The following is a 20267-nucleotide window of genomic DNA, read 5'->3' on the forward strand; positions in this document are numbered from 1 at the left end:
AGTCTATTTTTGCCTCCTGAAGGTGTCAGCCTCGTCTTTGTTCCCATCTCTCTGAAGTTAATGCCCCCGATAAATGACAAGAGGAGAAATTCGACAACGGAAGCGTTTGTAGTCTGTCGAGGGAAGTGACACGTGTGTGTGCACATGATCAACCACACACACACAGACACACACACCGTGCTGTCATGAGAACACACACCCTCTGCTGTCGTTCTTGGACATTTCTAGAACAACAGCTGAACTTAGTCACATCTTTGTCAGTTGTGATAACTGACTGTTACTGGAGATTGGTTTGTGATTGGTTCATTTCAGACACATGATTGGTGACATCATCACCTGTGTAGACCTCCTATGCCCAGTGTTTCACTCAGATTCGCTCTCTCACCCTCTTCTCTTCCATTTTCTCTCTGTCTGTGTTGGGTCGAGCGGGCCAATCAGAGGCAGCCTCTCTGACAGCACATTGATTTTCACCTGGGTTCTTTCTGAGATGATCATCGGGACAAAACGACTGGGTCACTGAGGTCGTCAGGGGCAGGGACTGATGGATGATGGGAAACCAAGTTTTGGGTGGGAGGGGCTAATCATTTCTGACAGCTCTCATCGTACAGTTCAGTTCCCATGATGCAGCAGGGCAGTGGTGACAATGGAGCTGATGTGGCTCACAGCTGTTCTGCTCATTATACAGCCCAGTGTTTACCTCAGGTAAAAAGAACCAGGGAGGATTCTGGGAAATTACCATCAGCCAGCTGCCATAACTTGACTCAGCATCTGGGCTGAAGTCGTCTTTCCTGCCACTTATTAAAACACAACAGCTGCTGCCGCGCTCACGTGCGGCTGATGTGATATCTGGACTGTTGTGTGTCGTGGACGAGACGTGACGTAGAATTCTGGGCTCAGCGCAGATGCTGAGTCATGTCATGACAGGTGAATGATGGTGATTTCCCAGCATGCTCTCTGTTTGTAATTTCACTGAGAGAAACAATGGGACACTGTTAATGAAGGGAGCAGGAGTGGTGTTAGTTATTAGTCACCTGTCACTTCCACTGTTACTTCAGCATTGAGAAAGTTCCAACATCGTGAAGTGCTGCTGAAAGCACAGCGCTAAAAATTAAATACCAGGAAAAAAAAAACTGTAAAAACCAAGACAACGAAAGAAAAAACAGTAAAAGTGACTGTTAACTATGATTTACTCTCTGCAAAAACATTGAGCGAGCACACAGCTCATCCATAAAGTTATAAAAGAAATAGTTAGCCATTAATACAACGGTTAAGACTTCAGAAATAAATAAGGTTAGCCAAGAAATAGCCCAAAACATAGAAATAGAGGCTGCTGTAAATTTGAGCCAAAATAAATCACTTCAATTTGTGCAAAGAACACATCATTTAAGTCATTAAAAATAGCAAATGTATCTTGTTGTGAGGCCTAAGTTGAAAAAAGGCCAAATTTTACAAAAAATTAGTCAAAACACGAGGTATTCGGTCTAAACATGTCCAGTGTCCCTCTGTGGACGAGGAGGAAGACGCTGATGTTGTGTTTGTAATAAAAGTGTCATCATGACTCACACGTGATGTCACACCCGTCCGACATGCTCGCTGCGTCCTCTTCTTCTTCTCTCACAGAGATGATTATTGAACTCTGTGATTCCGGCGTCAGTGCAGATATTTCACCTGTGGCTCAGCGGCGTAAATCAAACTCGTCGATATCGATCTCTGTGCCGCTCGTGTCGCTGTTAGAGCCGCCGTGATGGATGATCTCTGATTTATCCTGCGCTGCTCGGCCTCTGAGATGGAGAAGCTGTCGCCAAAGAATCCCTAACAAGACGCCAGAGACTGGTCACAGACACGATGATTATTACAAACACACTGCCTGGGTGTGTGTGGGTGTGTGTGTGTGTGTGTGTGCTGATGTCAGCTAACCACAGCTGCATTGTTTACGGTCGATGATGGTGGTTGGTGACGCTGCTGCATTGACTTGTGATCTTCACCCACTTCCACAGTTTGCGTGAATTGTCCCTAAAACAAACAAAAAAAAACATTATTTGTCAGAATCATTTTTTTAATTCAAAATAATTTAATTCAATTTACGTTTTTAATCTGCGCTAATGGTTTGGCCCAGTAAATGACTAAAGGTTAGCCTCTTGAAAGTTTGCAGAGTAAACAAAATGTTATGTTTGATCTGAGGATGTTAGAATTATTTACATCCAATACCAGAGTTGGAATTGATACTATTGATGTTTGGATCAGTCCTCCAGGCCCTGAAGCCTAGTCTGACGTTCGCCACACACTGTTGTCCACATTTATTATTTACTATCGGGAGCCAATCGGGAGCCAATCGGGATGTCAGTTAAATTCTCGATTCTGAGGATGGAGGCATAATAAATAGCCCTTCAGGTGAGGGCAGCTTTGTGCTGTGTTAGTATTTTTATTTGTTATGTCCAGTCACTGATTTTGAAAGCTAATGCAGGAAATGTTTTGAGTGAGTCACAGGATTGGCTTTAAGAGAGAGCAGCAGCAGCAGTAACAGAAGCAGCAGCCTTGTGTTAGAACCGACAACCCCGCCCCCACCCCTCCCTCCTGTGGGTCACATGACTCGGCCTCTCCTGGTCTAACTCCTCTGCAGTGAAATGTCTGAATATTTAATCACTTTTTATTGTTCTCCATTTCATTTGCTTTTTTTGTTTCTGGTCAAATCCAATTACTGAACACAACTGCTTCAACAAGGATGTCCATTCAGAGGCACTGTACCGTGGAGAACCCGTTCAGGAACCTCTCCTTTATTCTATTTGCATTTCATGAGGAGAAAATCTCCACTGAGCGGTTTCATGGCCCTCTTTCACCACCAGGGTGACGGATTAAGGAGTGAGCTGCCATGTTTTAAATCCTCTCATGCTGCTCCTCCTCCTCCTCCTTTCCCTCCTCGGCCTCAGTAACAAACCCTGCTCAGGCAGGAGGAGCAGGGTCTCCTGGACTGGTGAGGTTGTCAGGATGCCCCTCCTCCACCAAAGGAGGGTTTTGTCTCAGATCCAGTGACTGTGTTTGAACAGCTTTGACTAAATCCTGTTTGCTGACATTATTTATGCTAACCATTCTCACTGTCAGGAATGTGAAGCGTCAGTTGTTTGGATCGTCTGTGAAACATCGCCCCCACCTGCTGAAAACACAGAGAGTGAGAGAAAAAAACCTCAAAACTGCACCACCACCCCGTGACCCAGTAAAGGTTTATAATTAACTTGGTTAACTTGACTGTGATGCGGGTTAATGAGGACTGGTTTAAATTACAATACTTTTACCAGTGGACTTGATTTAGGCTTTGTTTCAGTCTGGGTTTAGCAGCAAGGGGGCGCTCCCCACACAACCACCCCTGTCATGACACGAGTGAGTCTTACAGTCAGATCTGTCCCCTTAGCTTTCTGTAAGTGCTCTGATTGGATGCAGATTGGGAGGAAAGCCCTGAGTGGACCCTGACTCAGCCGTTTGTGAATCATGACTCCATCACAACTGGAGCCGCGGCAGATGGACAAATCACCTGAGTCCACACTTGTGCTCCTAGAACCAGGCTTTTCTTTTTAGTGTTAAACATTTCTCATGAATGTGAAAGTGTAGCCGTTGAGCGCAGCCATCTGTCAGAACCAGAGGTTGGTCCAGATTTCACCTCTGCGCTCCAACGAAGGCTAATTAAAAATTTTAATGGCAGCTCGTCTTTGAATAATTCATTCAGGTGCAGGGGTGTCTGTAGAATGAGGGGCGGGGGGCTGCTTGTGACATTTTGACTCGTGGCTGTCTTGGCCGTCGTCAAGCTTTGTGTTAGAGGGCGACAGAGAGTACATGAGGTTAATGTTGTGTGACGTGACGAGTCATGACTCCAGGAGACTTCGTCAGTCCATTTGTCAGCACAAACCTCCAGTCGGTCAAAATCTAAATGTGAAACACTGTGACATTCACAACCGATGTAGGCTAGGCTAGGCTAGGCTATGCTAGGCTAAGCTAAGCTAATAAAGGTAGACACAACCACATCGACCAGATCATACACACCGTAAGGCTCCGTGAGTTGACCTGAAGATACTGTTAGCTTGTTAGCTCAGTTATCTGAGCTGCACTCGCTCCTCAGCTCAACTAAATAAAACAGAGATGTGGTTTAAAACCTAAAAACCTTCATAACCAGCACTTACAGGATCGCACGACCTTTTAATGACTTTAATCAACGAGTGGAGAGAAAAAGTTTAAAGGTGATTTAAGGCGGCAGCCTGACACTTGGCCCCCAGTTGTAATAACGGTGTATTTGTTGTCATGATGCAGCTGCTGCAGAGCCGCAGGCGCTCACTTAACAACTCTATTATCCTGCAGGTCAAGCCTGGCATTGTTCTGCTACACTCAGGTTTTACTGCAGCGCTGATGGGAGGACGTATTTCCCATCATTCACAGGGAGAATAGGGTCAGGTTTAACACCGGCAGTCGTACAGGTTTACAGCAGCAGGAGAATAAACCACAGCATCATTAGGTTTAGGGTATTTAAATCTGAACTGAGGCGTTGAGAGACAGTTGATGGGACGTCAGGTGTCAGTCTGTGTGTCAAAGAGTCTGTGTCTTTGACAGTGAAGGCGACGTTTGAAAACGACTGAGTTGTAAAAAGCTCGGAGTCCAATGATGCGTTACAAAAAAAAACAAATCTTATCAACGCTCTGCTCCAGATGGAACAGTGGTGACAGAATCTGTCACAAGGTTCAGGAACTGATGTTTTAAGCCTCAGTTTAACTGAAAGTGTTTTTTTTATCAAATATCTCCACATCATTCTTAATGTTATCCTATGAAATAAGGATTAAAGAGATCTGACGATGACTCAGAGGCCGCACAGAAACTAAAGTTGCTTTCATTGATCCTTGGATATTACAAGAAAGAGTTAGACGTAAAAGGGAAAAATAAAGGTTAGTGACAGAACACAGTTCCTTCAGTAAGTCCAGACATGGTTAGACGCTGACTAAATGTAGCAGAAAGAATTTAGGGTTTTGGACCAAGGAAGTGGGCTGGACCCAAAGTTTTTATATTCTTACATTTTTATGTTAGTTTTTCTTGTTAATTTGTATAATTATAGCTTCAACTGGAATAACTGTCAGTTTTGTGACTAACAAGTGTAAAAACAAACTGTGAACACCAGCTGAGTGTGTGTGTGTCATCACTCAGTGGAGTTTTAGTCTAGAGTTTTGTTGTTGTTGGTTTTTTTTTTATTTCTTCAACTTTATGGGTTCAGGTCTGGTCCCAAATGAGCTGACTAATCACAGTCCTGGTTGGAGCTGCAGTAACTGCAACAACACACCGTGGAGCAGAGTTACTGTTACTGATGAAGCCATTTTACAGCCCGTTTGTCTTTATGGCTGAGCACTGGTCACTGGAACCCTGAGCCTCATGTTCTTCATTAGAGAACCTGAGATGATCAGGAACATGCTCCGCGGAAACACTCTTCAGCGCCTCCCTCTGACAGTCATCATTATTACACTTACTGAACTAAACAGTATTTCCTAATACTTTACTAATAATATGAAATATTGAATATTAATATTTGACTCTGTCCAGTGTGTAATCTGGTTCTATCCAAGGGACAATAGAAGACAATTTATTCAAGATTCATCACAAAAACCATGGGATTATTCTCTGAGATTAAAATGTAATAGTTTTATCAAAATAAAACAGAAACACTGGTATAAAGACTTGTTGTATTTAAAGTGATATGCTGACATCCACTGTGGGTACAGCTTTGACTGTAGGTAACACTCAGAAGAAAGATGGACAAGATAAAAAAAGAATCCTATTGTCATTATAATCACTGTATTATTAGAATGGATATTCTGTTCTTATTTTCACTTTTCCACTGAGAGTCAGCCTGTCTGTCTGACCTTGGCTCTAACAGCAGGGGGCGCTCAGAGTGACATCAGATCTGGTGGTGTGCCAGTTTCTAAAGCCCTCGTGTGAAACACTTGTGTTTGACAACTTGTCACTTTGTTTTGGCAGCGATTCAAATATCATAGACTTCCAAGATGAAGTTTCACCTTGTAATTATGAGATTAAAAACCCACTCAGTGCTTCCTCTGCTGGTTAGATCTGCAGCTGTAACCTTACTCCGCCTCGGTCCTGGTCTGGGTCTTGGTCTCGCTCCCGCGGCCTCAGTCACTCTGCTTTCAACAAGACATTAATCTCAGTAGGACGAGCCAGTTAAATAAAGGTTAAGTAGATAAAACAAATGTGTAATGTGTCCTTGGTGACATCTTTACCCATTAAATGTAAATGGAGAATCAGCAACTCCTGAGCGTCTCCTCTTCCTCCTCTTTCTCCTCCTACTGCTCACTGGATATAAATCGCCGCTCCGAGCCTCGTAGGTCGTCGAGACTCCAAAGCTTCGACGCAGCGGTGACTCTCTGAGGGGATGAATACAATCGGTTTTAGTGTGTAATTAAACTCCCAACACCCCCTCCCCCAGACACACACACACAGCAGAAAGGGAGACTCACTCTAATTGGTCTGGCACCGTCTCAAGAATGACGCTGCCAAACTTTCCCCGGACCCTGGACGCTTAGTTTAGTCCCTGATTCTGATCCATATTGACCTGAACAGTTCTGCTGCTTTGTCTTGGAACAAAGGAGGGATTGTCAGAGGGCAACAAAGAAAAGAAGTTCTGTTGGTACTGGGCCTCGGACTAATGGCTTCGATTCATTTGTATCAGTCAGAATTTTCACATTTAATCATAGCCTTTCTCTCAACTCCCAAATGTGTCACACGCCTGAGGTACACACTCCAGTCTATAGGTGGCAGTGATGCACTTAAAGTTTTTGTTTGCCAGCCCGAAGAACAGGACATATCGACGACGTCATAGGACGTTCGAGTGAGAACAGCCCCTACACGCTGTTTTGGAAAGAAAGTCCACTATCCCTGAAATCTAGTTGACATCCGATGTCACTACCTAAGCAATATATCCCATCACGCATTGCAGTTGTGACATTAAAGTTAATGCTGATGCAGTGACCACAGTGGTCTTCAGGTCTACGCCCACTCACTGGTCAGTGGGAATCCCCACTCTGCTGCTCTAACTCTAACTCTCTAACTCACCCTCAGCTGATAGGCCACACTGCTGCTGCTGCTGCTGGATGCAGTCCAGTGGGGGCGCTGCTGTCCAGCCGGTGAACCTAACAAATTGCTCAGGTCCAGAGCCTGACAGAGAACTCTCCTCCATTCATTTTAACAGTTGTACCATTTAATTAATAAAGTGCAGTTCAGCGAGTGTGTGTGAAGATGTTTACAGAGATGAAGTCACAGCAACCTGAAACGCAGACGCTGAGCCGTTCAAGATTCTGACAGTCTGGCTGCAGTTGTTAGCCTTTGATAAAAGTTCAAAAGCAGATGAAAGGAGTATGGTTGTTATTCCAGACTGTGGCTGCAAACCAACGGATCTGAACCAGGGTTTGATAGTTTGTGAAAATTCTAATTGTTTCACACAAACTCACCGTAGGGGGCAGTAGTGAACCAGCAGCTCCCGTGTCACTAAATATTTCCTTATAGAAGAATCATACTTCAATCAGAGACAGACGTTGAAAACTTGACTGTAGTTAAACCACAGACGGTTCAGACTTTTCCGGACTCAGGGATTTTCCCAGACCTGGATGGTTTGGTCTGGAATTTTTAGTCTGTTAGGAGATAAAGGCGGAGCCAGGAAAGTTGAATGTGCAGCCAGGATGTGGAAAAGATTAAGTGCAGGAAGTGACAGTAATGAAGATGGACGTCAGAAGAAGAGGCTGTTTGTCCTTCACGGCTGCTGTCGCCCGCTCTTTGTGGCGGCAGCAGCAGAGCTTTTGTTGTCCAGCAGGGGGAGATCACTGTGAGTGACAGCAGCGTTGGCAGCTCGATGGTCGGACCGTCAGCTGTGCTGGCATTTCATTTACAGACCTCCAAGACCAATCAATAGACAGACAGTCAGGCCTGAGAGCACCACGGGGGTTTTACCAGAGGGTGGGGGTGTTAGCCATCACCTGACTGAGGAACTGGTGTCCAAACACAGGCAGGGGGCGCTGTCACTGATTAGCAGAAGAGCCAGTTTTCCTTGTAATAAAAACAGAGGTGGGCTGTTGGTGGAGGCGAGGGCTCATTTCACCAGGCTGGAGGGTGGAGGTGGAGGGTGGAGGGTGAGGGTGAGGGTGAGGGTGAGGGGGGTGTAGCTGGACTTTGCCCCTGTTCTTCTACAGGCTGGTGTCTGGACTCCTGGTGGTGAAAACCTTAAGTGTAATTTTATTTGAACCAATCAGGCGGCTGCAGTGAATCCTAAACTTTTCTGTCTTTATAACTTACGTTTCTTGCTCTGATTTTCTCTGGTCGTCGTTCAAACATTAAAAAAAACAAAACAAAAGAAACATTTTATCTAAATATCTTCCTCATTGTTCTTGTTGTTGCTCGTAGTAAATCATCTTCTTCCCTGGATCTGTTTTTCTTCTCATCCTCTCTTTTTACCTTTTAGTTACTTTTTCTTTTTATTCTCTTGGACACTTGGTCCAGTACTTTAGCATTTTGGTCTTTTTTGTTCTAAATTTGTTCCCTTTTTTCTCTTCTCTTATTTTCTCTTTATCTTCTTGTCTTTTTAATTCTTTTCCCATGTTTTTTTTTTCTGTTGTTGTTTTTTGCTTGTTTTTTTTCTTTGTTTCTTTTTTTAATTGTCTTTTGTGCTTTTTTCTTCCATATTTTATCTTTGAGTCTTGTAAATATTTTCACCACAGATTTTGGGTCCTTTTTTGTTTTTTTGTACAAAAAGACTTAAAAAAACAATTCTTCTGGGGAAATCAACAGCAGCATCAGTTCATTTTTTCTGAAGGAACTCCCCTGAGCTGCATGTGGTATTCTTCTTCTTCTTCTTCTTCTTCTTCCTCTTCTTCCTCCTCCTCCTCTTCTTCTTCTTTTTCTTCTTCTTCTTCTTCTTCTTCTTCCTCTTCTTCTTCCTCTTCTTCCTCCTCCTCCTCTTCTTCTTCTTCTTCTTCTTTTTCTTCTTCTTCTTCTTCTTCTTCTTCTTCCTCTTCTTCTTCCTCTTCTTCCTCCTCCTCTTCTTCTTCTTCTTCTTCTTCTTCTTCTTCCTCCTCCTCTTCTTCTTCCCCCCACAATTTCTGATGAACACCCGCACTTCAACTCCCTATTTCCCTGACACAAATGAAGCGTGATGCCTCCGACAAATAATTAATTTCTTCTCGGCCTCTACCTTCTCTCCTCGTCTTCGTCGGCTCTGAACCCTGAGCTGGAGGTTCTCATCAGTTCACTGAGGTCGCACCAAATCAAAATGTAATTGGCTCCGTGTTGTAACTTGTTTTTCCACAATGAGGAAGAGACTGAGTCAGAGAATAAACTGGTTCCTTTATTGCTCCCACAATGCACCTCTCTCTCTTTCTGTCTAGCTACTATTTTATTTTACTGGATTATTCAGAGCAGGACAGTGGAACAGTAAAATGTGTGTGCATGTGTGTGTGTGTGGATGAACGTTTTCTCTCAGGAAGAGGTCAGTTGTTTACACTAACCATTGGTGTGAATGTGAGTGTGAATGGACCTCATTAAAATGTCTGCACAGATGCTAGTTGTGGCTAACAGACTGACCTGAGTTGCAGCAGTGATGAGCGCCCTCTGCCTGCCACACTGATCACCAGCCAGTGCGTCTTTGTCAACAGCTCTGTCCTGTTGACAGATCAGACCTGAACCCCGGCTCCTGAACACTTTCTCTTTTCATTAACACTTTAATTTTGCTGCTGAAACTAAATCAGCTCGTCCACTCCTGCCTCAGCTGGCCAGCGTTTCCCAGTATGCTTTTGGACAGCCTCCCATCAACCTGTCTGAACTCATTCTGCTGCTTTTAATGTGTCAGCAGATAAAATGAGGAGAAAAGTTGTGTTTGTGTAAATTTAGAGGCTGTGTCTCAGAAGAACGGGCTTTAATAAAAAAAGTTGTACGAAGGAAGTGAAGGCGACGACATTGACTCATTAAAATAACGAGCTTCTGCTGACGGTGACCTCATCAAACACACACACACACACACACACACACACACACACTTCTATCGTTTACAATCGGCCAAATCTGGAAGGACATCTCTGCTCCATCTGCAGCAGAAACAATTTACAACCAGGTTTATTTTCTCTGCTGGTTATCAAGAGACAGACAGAGGACAGAGAGAGACGGAGAGGACGCGGAGACCAGATCACATGGACCAGACACAGTGTGTTTGGACGCGCGGTGATTTGAGGCTCCATCTCCTTTTATTGAAAAACAATAGAAAAGTTTAGGAAGTGTTGGACGGCAGGTCTGTGAGGGACAGCTGCTGTTGTCTTCTGTTTGAAGTGAAGCTGTATGAGGTGCTGAGCGCCTCCTGCTGCTGAAACCAGCCCGAGACACTGGCACTCTGTAAACACAGCAGCCCGCAGGGACACAACTCTGATTGTAGCAACTTCCCTAAATTTCAGCCAAGAAAATGTTTGTCTGCTCAGGTGGACAGTGTCCACCAGGAGAGGGTGAGGAAACAGCGCCATCTTCTGTTGGACATTGGCGCAATAGAAGACTGGGGTTTCAAACCCTCGCCTTTTGAAACGAGTGAGCCCTGTTTGCTGTCATTTGAAAGAAAAATGTTCTTTCTGGACTTTTATATGGGATTATTGAAACACAGCATGAAGACATGTCCAGGGCGTCGACCGACTGTGGGATTAGGAGATTATGGTTGTAATCCACCGCCCAAATCTCTCAAATCTAGCACAGAAGAGATAACTGAGATAATAAGTAACTTCAAAACAGTTATTTTATCATTTTTGCATTTAAATATTTAGTATTGATTTTCCTCATTGACACAAACTGACCACAAGAGGCAGCAGTGAACCAGTTTAATGGGCTATAGTGGTGAAGATGAATTTTTCACAAATCTGTTATTTATGTATTAAAAACAGAGAAACACGGATCAGATCGTCCATGGAACCTTCTCCTCCTCCACCTCCTCTCTTTCCTCCTGCTGCTCCTCATCTTCTCGCCGTCTCTGTATAAATAGCAGCGTTGGAGGCATTTTGAAATGAGCCCAGTTCTGCTCACTGCAGCAGATTCATCCATTATGTAGAAACCTCACACACACACACACACACACACACACACAGAGACACAGACACAGTCTTTGACCAGCCGTGGGTCAGTAAATCATGATTTATTTAGATTGTGTGTCCAGATCATTGTAGCTGCATGGCTGTTTGAAATCCAACACACACACACACACTCTTAACACACACACACACACACACACACACACACACCTTGCAGGCTGAACCGTGCGTCTCAACAGCTTGTTGCTCTACATCAACAGGGACTGTTTAAGGTCAAAGGTTTCACTCTTTCAAATATCTGAACAAATAAATAAGAGCAAACAAAGTGTGTGTGTGTGTGTGTGTGTGTGTGTGTGTGTGTGTGCAGAGTGTAAACACCCAATGGTGTGTTTGCTCTTTGGTTTAACCTCAGAGGAAACAAAGTCAACACAGCTATGCGGGGTTTGTTTACCGCAGTTCTGCAGAGAGCGCTGGATTCCCACAATGCACCTGGGGCACATAAAGCGCTGCCCCCCCCCCTCCCCCCCTCCTCTGGAGTCTGACACTGAGAACTCTCAGATTTTCAGCACTTTTTCTACAGAACTCTAGGTCCATTGCTGCCCCCAGTGGTCATCGTGTGCCGGTGCCAGTGTGTGTGTTTCTAACATAACTGTTTCAACACTTGGCCACAGGAGGCAGCAGTAGAATAGTGGCACCTGTGGATCTTCATCATCTAATTTAGTTTGGTGAATATTTGAGTTAGCCTGGATGAATTGAGTTTTTCTTGGCAGTCATGTGACTGTGTGTCAAAGACGCTGATTGTGTGGTTTTCAGGTTTGTTAGCATCGTTTTTGCTGCTGTATTTCCTAAAGAGTCGTCTGTCAGACTGAAAACAGACGCTTCCTGCTGTTACTGTTTTTGTTTTTGTTTTTTTTTTAAACATCAGTCTGCCTTAGAGTTTATGATGTGTTTCCTCCCCGCAGACGTTTAAACATCTGATAAATACAGTGTTTATGAAAAACTGCTGCTGCTCCTGTCGTTTGTCACAGAACAACAGTCGGTTTTAGCCTCATGTCAGATTTCTGCTGTTATCTTTCCTCCGGCTGCTGAAGTGAACGACTGGAAACTTTACTTGTGCACAGGAATACAGGCATTAATATTCACCGTGAAACAATATGGTGGACGAGTGACTTTTTACTTTTCGTGGTGTCCTGTTAGCTGACCTGCTATGGTAACACCACATACAGTGAGGCATTAATAACAATAAGAAGGACATGGTCATGGTGAAGGTGATGATGATGATGATGATGATGATCTGCTTTGTGTTTGAAGTCGGCGTATAAAAAAAGCCTCTCACAGAGAAAATAAAAATAACCTGAAGAGTTTTGTGGTTTGAAGTCTGAACCTCAGCTTTCATCTTCCTCCTCCATCTGAACTCTGGGTTCTCATGCAAAGTAAGAACATTCTCTCAGAAACACTCTCTGTTTTTAACCCACAAACACTTTAAAACTTCCTTTGAAATAGACGAGAGCCAGGAGCTGCAGAAAACCTTGTGTGTTTTTTTCCTTTTTTCTCCTCTGTAGCTTCACTGCTTCTATTTGTCCCACACTAACAGCAGACGTCTGAAGTCTGGGGCTGCTTTCCTCCTGGTGCAGTAAAAAAAAAACACTTCCTAAAATATGACAACCTTAAATCCATTTATTGGTCCCGTTGTCTTTGGTCTCCAGCTGAGTCAAGGTGACACAGCACACTTGAGTGGTGCCATTTAATGCATTAACTCCCCGTCCTCCTGGAGGGACCAGCCCACACTGTGAGGACCAAAATGATCCAAAACTTCTCTTCCTCCTGGTGCAGGTCATTGCTTGGCCACACGGGGTCAGTGTTTGCGGGCAGTTCTTGGATTATAAAGATCGTGACCAAAAATAAAACCTTGTCTAGCCCTGGCCTCAAACCAGTGGAGGATAATTCTAGTCTTTCTCTCAGTTGTGAGTTTAAATCCTGTGGTTGTTTGATGACGAGGCGATGATAATAGAAAGAAGGCGTGAGGGCGGAGACCATTAGTGCTAACGACGATGTCTTTGCTCTGCATCGTTTCCGTTCCATTAGATCTACAGCTGTTAAGCGACATCCTGCCGCCGGCGACGCCAGTGTTCACCAAGAGACTCACCGACACTCTGCCAACATGACTCTGACTGACTGACTGACTGGCTGACTCAAGGACTGACGGACTGACTGACTGACCGACTGACTGACTGACTGACTGGCTGACTCAAGGACTGACGGACTGACTGACTGACGGACTGACTGACTGACGGACTGACTGACTGACTGAAGGACTGATTGACTGACTGACTGACTGAGTGACTGACTGACTGACTGACTCAAGGACTGACTGACTGAAGGACTGACTGACGTCCGTGTGTGTCCTAAGTGTGTGAGGCCTAAATGTGACACTGGAGCTTTAAAATCACTTTTATTTCCTCTCCTTTCACGTGAGCGTGTCTGACATTGGTGATATGACAGTTTTTATTAAAATAAAAAGATTCTCACTTCCAAACAGGAGCGCTGATATAATTACTCTGAAGGTTTTCACAGTAATGATGCTGCACCTTCGCCAAATTACCCATCCTGCCCTTCTCTGATTAGCACACGCGCGCACACACACGGTCCAGCACTGTCCATTTACAGCCTGCTGAAAATGATTACACCGCCATCTGTGCCACAGTTTGTGTTCATGCCTAGATGAGTCTGTGTGTGTGTGTGTATGTATGTATGTATGTATGAGTGTGAGTGTGTGTGTGCGCCCGTGCCTGTGTGTGTGTTGACCATGTTCTACCGCAGACAATCTTTCTGCCCTTGACATTATCAGCTGCAGTTCTTTTGTGTGTAGTGACGTAGCCGAGGCTGTCGTCCCTGCCTCTTCACCTCCGCAGGTCGTCCTCTCAACCCTGAACAGAAACACACAAACCCACTGATAGACAGACTCCTGGGGCTGCTGAGGCTGCTGGGTTTGTTTGTTTCCTGACTGGGAAAAAACCTGCAGAATTTAGGAGGAGGGAGGGGTTTATCAGCAGAGAGAAGCTAAAAAAATTGATGGATCAATTTATACCTGATTTGAAAAGCTCTTGAAGCAAACTGAAAACTGAGGCGTTAGAAACCCCACCTCAGTCAAGTCCTCCCCTGGAGCCTAACTGTATAAAACTGTTGACGAAAAATCACTCTGATCTTTTTAAACTAAAGATGGAATTTTTTACCAACACAGTTTGCTGACAGCGCCCCCTGCTGCTACACCAGACCGACAAAGTTGACTTTTTGTCTCACTGTTAATACTTTTAGCAACGAACTGGAGCTGGATGACTGTGTCACTGAGGTCAATCTAGGACTGCGGGTTTTTGCTCCTCCAGCCAGTTAAATGTCTGGAATTTGTTTCACAGACCGGCAGTTAATAAAATGATACGACCGGCATAAAAACTGGTATTTTCACAATATAATCATAAACACTGTGTATGCAACTTTATTAGCAGCATCCTCTTTCTTTATTAGTGACATTGCGCTTGTCTTTAACGGAGAACGCTTGGTCTCCAAGTGGTGAAGCAGTTTTAAAGGCTTCATCGATTCATTAGAGAGCCGCTCACCACATGTCATACAGCACGGGCTTGATGCTGTATAAGTGTGAGTCACAGACAGATGGACAGAGAGAATCCTGCCATTTTTCAAAATAAAACATTGTTCAGAATCAGATAATAAATAAAACAGAAATAGTGTAAGTTATGCATTCTTTCTGTGCGGCCCGACACTATTTGACCCACTATTTGACCCATTTGACCTATTTGACCCACTATTTGACCCACGGAGAAAACACTTTTTTTAGATGTATGAGCTAACCTGCAAGGACGCTAGCCAAGCTCAGAGGTTCTGGTTCTGCTTTGAGGTCGTTGACTCGTATTGATCCCCCTGCAGGAGACAAATGTCCCTGTCTTGCTGCGCTGCAGTGGGTGGAGCTTCCTAATGACCGACCACACACACACACACACACACACACTTTAGCAGCTGTGGGATGCCAACCACACCTGCGACCTACAGGTGTGTTANNNNGTGTGAATGTAGTGAGATGGGGGGGGGGGGGGGGGGGGGGGGGGGGGGGGGGGGGGACTAGGGGGGCTGCACTGCTAAATTTAAAACCCAGCAGCCGGGGGGCGCCATTGAAAAGCAACCTCACTTGACCTACGCTTTAAACACACTCACTCACAGACACACACAGACACACACAGACACTGTTGCCACTGTGTGTGTGTGTTCAGTGCACTGTATTAGAGGTGAACACCCACACACTGTATCGAGCTGCAGCATGAAAAATGACCTTGGTTTCCAGGGCCCAGAGTTCTTGGTGTCCAGCGCCTGTGATGCTGCTTCCTGTGTTAGAGTTCTGGGCAAAAATACCCTTGAAATCTTTGGGTTTGCCCCTGAAACTCAGGACAGGGGTTTTCAACAGTGCAGTAAAGTTTGGAGTGAACTTTTTCAAAATCTTGAAAATGTCCTTGCCAGGCTTCCGTAGGACAAACACCTGTCCTCTTATTGACTTATCTGATTGGTGCAAAACATAGCTTCATGAAATGTTACAATTTTGTTTGTAAGCGCCCGTGTCGCCCCCTGGCAGGATGTTGCCCAGGGTGACTGTTCTTGTGAGAAACCACCTCTGCAGCCGTCTGCAGCCTTTGACTTGTTTATGAGTTCAGAGGAAACATGAGGTTTCAAAGTTCAATCTTTAAATAAACACACAAACAAACGTCTGCTTTGTTTTCCTGCGATGATCAAAAATGTCATCTTTCAAAGACGCCCTGCAGCGTTTACTGCCTGCGTGTGTGTGTGTGTGTGTGTGTGTGTGTGTGTGTTGTCGGCGGAGCAGAAAACCCAAAAATAGAGCGTCAGACTTTTTCAGCTGACCTTTCACAAACTCCTCAGGCTCCTCTCCATCGATCGCTGGCTGCAGACTGGAGCGAGAACGTTGTTCTTACCCATTCAATTTGCATGGAAAACAGTTGATTATACAGTGAGCAGACAGGAAGCTGAGGCTTAAGAGACACTTTAGGAATGTTTTAACCAGGGCTGTAGGAGGCAGTGACTCAGGGAAGGAAACTCAGTTCAGCAGAGGTCGGCTGGAAAAACAAAGAATTTAACAAACTGTTAAAATACAAGATTTTTTGTTTAAATAAAAAATAGAAAAAAATTCTTGATTTTTACACCACAGAGACAGCGCTGCCTCGTGTGGCAGTTGTTGTATCTGGCGGTAGCAGATGTTGGTTAACACCTTGTTTTGATCAAATGATTGATTTTTGCTGTGGAAGTTGGTGCAGTTATGTTTGTGATGGACAGTGGGAGTTGTAATGCTGCCTCCTGTGGCTAGTCCGTGTCACTGTCCCAAGTCACCAAGTCACCAAGTACCCCAGTGGTGAGGGCAGCAGTGTGTTTAAAACCTGCTGACTTCCTCCTGGACTTTAGTTCAGTTTCTCCACAGACCACAATCCCTCAGATCCAGGTTGGAGCAGAAAAAGAACAGAAAGTTGGGCTGCTCACTTCAAACCGCTGCGACGGAGAAAGCATTTACGTGGTCAGAGGTCTGTGGGTCAGGGCGTGAGCAGGGAGGTGCGATAACTTTGTCACTTCAGAGCTGAGAAAAGGAGAAACGTGTTGAAGCTTGTCAGAGTCGTCAGAGTTGAGTCGACCATGTTTTTTTTTGTCAGCGTTCACAAAGACTGACAGACAGCAAGCAGAGAATAAAAACCAACCACCGTCACCACCACCACGCTGCTGCTGCTGCTGCTGCTGCTGCCACGGTGATGAAAGAAAACCAATCATCTCCCTCTTGTGTTGACACAGCTTCACGTTATTACCCACAAGCCTTCACTGCAAACAGACGCTGGAGTTGTCAAACTGCAGCCGTGGTCGCTGATGGTCTGATAATCCTGCTCTCAGCCTGTGTTTGAGGATGTTAAGAGTGAAAGCTCAGCAGGGACACACTCACACACACACACACACACACACACTCACACACACACAGAGTTAAGACCGAAGGCCGATATAAACTCCACAGGACCCGGCGTCTGTTCTCTGAATGTGACCAGAACAGAGTCGGTTCTGGTCAGAACTTTTTTCCGCTCTGAGTGTAAATTACCAGAAGTCAAGTGCTGAATTTTGGTCCTTCTCACTGGAGCACACATGTCACGAGCCGAGCATTGTGGGAGTTTGACAGAAACAACAATCCAGTGATAGCTCAGTGAGAATAGCTGAGATGTCAAGTTTGGAGCTAATGAGGGAAGAGGCTGAGGGTGAAGAGAGGCAGAGGGTGAGGAGGAGGAGGAGTACACGTTCAAAGTGTTGCATGAGGAAGATTTAAATTTTTTTTTTTTTTTACAAGGACAGCATTTTGGACCACGGACCAGAGGTTGTTTCCACTTCCTTTGGTCAAGTGTTAAATCTAAAGCTTTTACACCTAGTACTTAATACTACCTGGTACTTTACCATGTGCCTTGTACTACTACTACTGGAAGGTAAAGTACAGAGATTTTGGACTGACATGGGTCTCTAGTTTCTGGTAACAGTTCCTGTAACTCCCTCTTGTCCTTGTGGAAAACATTTACATTTATTTCTTCTACAGTCCCTGAATTCTGGCACTGTTTTTTTTTTGTTTTGTTTTTTTTGCTGTGAAATACCTGACCCCTGTTCCTGGTACTATTTCCAGTCTTTGCCATAACAAAGTCATTGATACCAGGTACTGATCCCAGTGTCTGGTACCTGTGTCTGTAAAAACATGGTGACCAGAAGTAATCGTATGTTTTTAAATGTCCCTCATCTGTCGTTCATCTGTCAGCATGTCCACAGGTGGCGCTGCCACTGTTGTTTTTACAGTCACCCAGAACTAATGTTTATAATATCATTCTCTTTCGCCACCTACTGTCCTAGAGTGTGTAGCGTCTGTGAGCCTACTCCTTACACCTTGATGCACGACTGAGTTTTTTATTTCAACCGATGTGAATTGTCAACATTTGTAATGATTTTTAACCCATTCACGATGCATCGTTAGGTCCCTGTTTGAAATTCATGAAAGCTAAAATCAAACTTCATTTTCACCAGTAGAGGCCACTAAACCCTACAAGGTGGCACTCACCACTGGGTACGTGCACATGAAAGCCAGCCATCCTCCGACCAGCAGCGTCAGGACGACCAGGGTCAGATTATCCTGAGTCATGTAGACGGGCAGCACAGGGGCCGCCCTGGGCTGGGGTCCTGACGCTCCTCTCTGCCCTGCTGCTCCTCCTCCTGCTCCTCCTGCTGCTGCTGCTGCTCCTCCTGCTGCTCCTCCTTCTCCTGCTGCTGCTCCTCCTCCTGCTGGTTGCTAAAGGTAAGCGAACCAAATCCCTTTTCCTCCCTGGCTTGGTGTCCCTCTGATTGATGAGCTGCTAAATGTGTCGGTCTCACTCTCCTGGTCTTTGACCTAAATCCAGCTCCAGACCCTGATGAATGATGTCATTAGTCCGGTAAATTCTGTGGTTCATCAGCAGCAGCACTGGTCTGGTTATGAATCTGACCCAGATCTGTCCAAGAACCTCACCCAGACTCAGGCTGTGTCCACTGTCCAAGCTGGTCCTGAACCTCACCTGGTCCAGTCTGGGTGGTGGCTCTAGACTCTGGTCTCCAGGACCTGGCGTCTGAGGACTAGACAGTTGAACATCAACTCTGTCCTCTGACTGTTTGTCAGTGACTCTCCTCCTCCCTCCTCCCCCCTCCCACTCCGTTCTCCTCTTCCTCCCTTCAGTATAAATTGACTTCATCACTCAGTCTGACTCCTCATCACATCAGGAGCAGGAGAATCTCGTCCTCACTAATGTCAGTGCTCCTTTTCCTTTTTAAGATTTTTATTTCATTTCCACATGGATGTCACCCTCCTCACCCTGAGGGAGGAAATACTTCATCTGCTCATATACTCCCGGCTCTTCAGTGGAGATGTTAGCGCCGCCTAGTGATTGACTGAATGTCTTAGCGATAATCAGTAATTCACGCTCTGATTAACAAGGGCTGCTGGCCCACTACTGCCTCCTGTGGTCAGTTTGTGTCACTGGGACGTTTGACATCATTTCTCTTGTGTCTTGCGTCGTGTTTTTACTGAGCAGACGTGGAGACAGAGAAGCTCCAAATCTGGGGGCTGTGGAGCGTGAACTTGGGTGTCGTGATGGGAAGGGTGAGTGTGGGGGAGGAGGTGAGGAGATAGGGAGAAAGAGAGGGAGATGTAGAGGGAGTGGGCGTTGGAGATGGGGAGGGCAGAGGTGGGTGAGAGGAGTTCAGAAATGGGGAGGTAGAGAAAAAGAGGGAGAGTGGGCGAGAGAGAAAAGAGGGAGGGAGAGAAAAGAGGGAGGGGGAGGAGGACACACCATTATCATTCATCATCTTCAGTTTTCTCATGCTCTCCTCTCTCTTCTTCACCTGCTGCAGCCACTGATAAACTCACACCACACAGGAAATATCAGTCTGCTCTCATTAGTCATTGAGGCTGAGACACACATACCCCCACCCCCCACACACACACACACACACACACACACACAGGCTAATTACTTCTCTCTTTACCAGAGACCAGATTTTTCCTATTTTCGTTAAATATAATAAATTCTTCTGAATTCTGCTAAACAAAGTGAAATGAAATCTCAGTGTGAATCTGGATCTCCTCATTCAAGAGTTCTCTTCACGTGTGTTTTCATTTCTTCTTCTCTAATTTCACTCTGATGGAGTTCATGAAGGAAAATTCAGAAAATCCACGATCCTCAGTTCCATCTTAGTTGCAGCACAGACAGGAGTCGTACGAGGTTCATGCTAAACACGGACTCAGTTCACTAAAGGTTAGCTGCAACCTAGCTGGTTTAAGTTTTTTTCTTCAAGATGTAAAAAGTTAGCTTAAACCTAGTAGCAGTTTTACAATCATACATTTGTCTTTTTAGTTTCTAAGTGTGATGCCAGAATGGATGCTAAGTGTTTGTGGTGGCGTAGTGGAGCTAGTTCAGTGGAGCTAGTTCAGTGGAGCTAGTTCAGTGGAGCTAGTTCAGTGGAGCTAGTTCAGTGGAGCTAGTTCAGTGGAGCTAGTTCAGTGGAGCTAGTTCAGTGGAGCTAGTTCAGTGGAGTTAGTTCAGTGGAGTTAGTTCAGTGGAG

At 45.1% G+C, this 20267-nt stretch overlaps 1 protein-coding gene and 1 long non-coding RNA gene across 3 annotated transcripts in view; one reads left to right on the plus strand and one right to left on the minus strand.

Annotated features, from left to right (window-relative positions):
- The window catches only part of LOC103382300 (glutamate receptor ionotropic, delta-1-like), a 133060-nt gene that overhangs the window by 47203 nt on the left and 65590 nt on the right, over positions 1 to 20267 (plus strand).
- Positions 5519 to 8149, minus strand: LOC103382299 (uncharacterized). 2 transcript variants are annotated; one of them, XR_001760409.2, is made up of 4 exons: positions 7096 to 8149; positions 6501 to 6617; positions 6264 to 6407; positions 5519 to 6167 (listed from the first exon to the last, which is right to left on the minus strand). It is a non-coding gene; the product is annotated as an uncharacterized LOC103382299 (long non-coding RNA). The 2 variants fall into 2 exon arrangements; XR_521911.3 differs by lacking the exon at positions 6501 to 6617 and having other exon boundaries at positions 7096 to 8143.

This window comes from Cynoglossus semilaevis, chromosome 8 (assembly GCF_000523025.1).
Source record: "Cynoglossus semilaevis isolate Cse_v1.0 chromosome 8, Cse_v1.0, whole genome shotgun sequence".
Lineage (NCBI taxonomy): Eukaryota > Metazoa > Chordata > Actinopteri > Pleuronectiformes > Cynoglossidae > Cynoglossus > Cynoglossus semilaevis.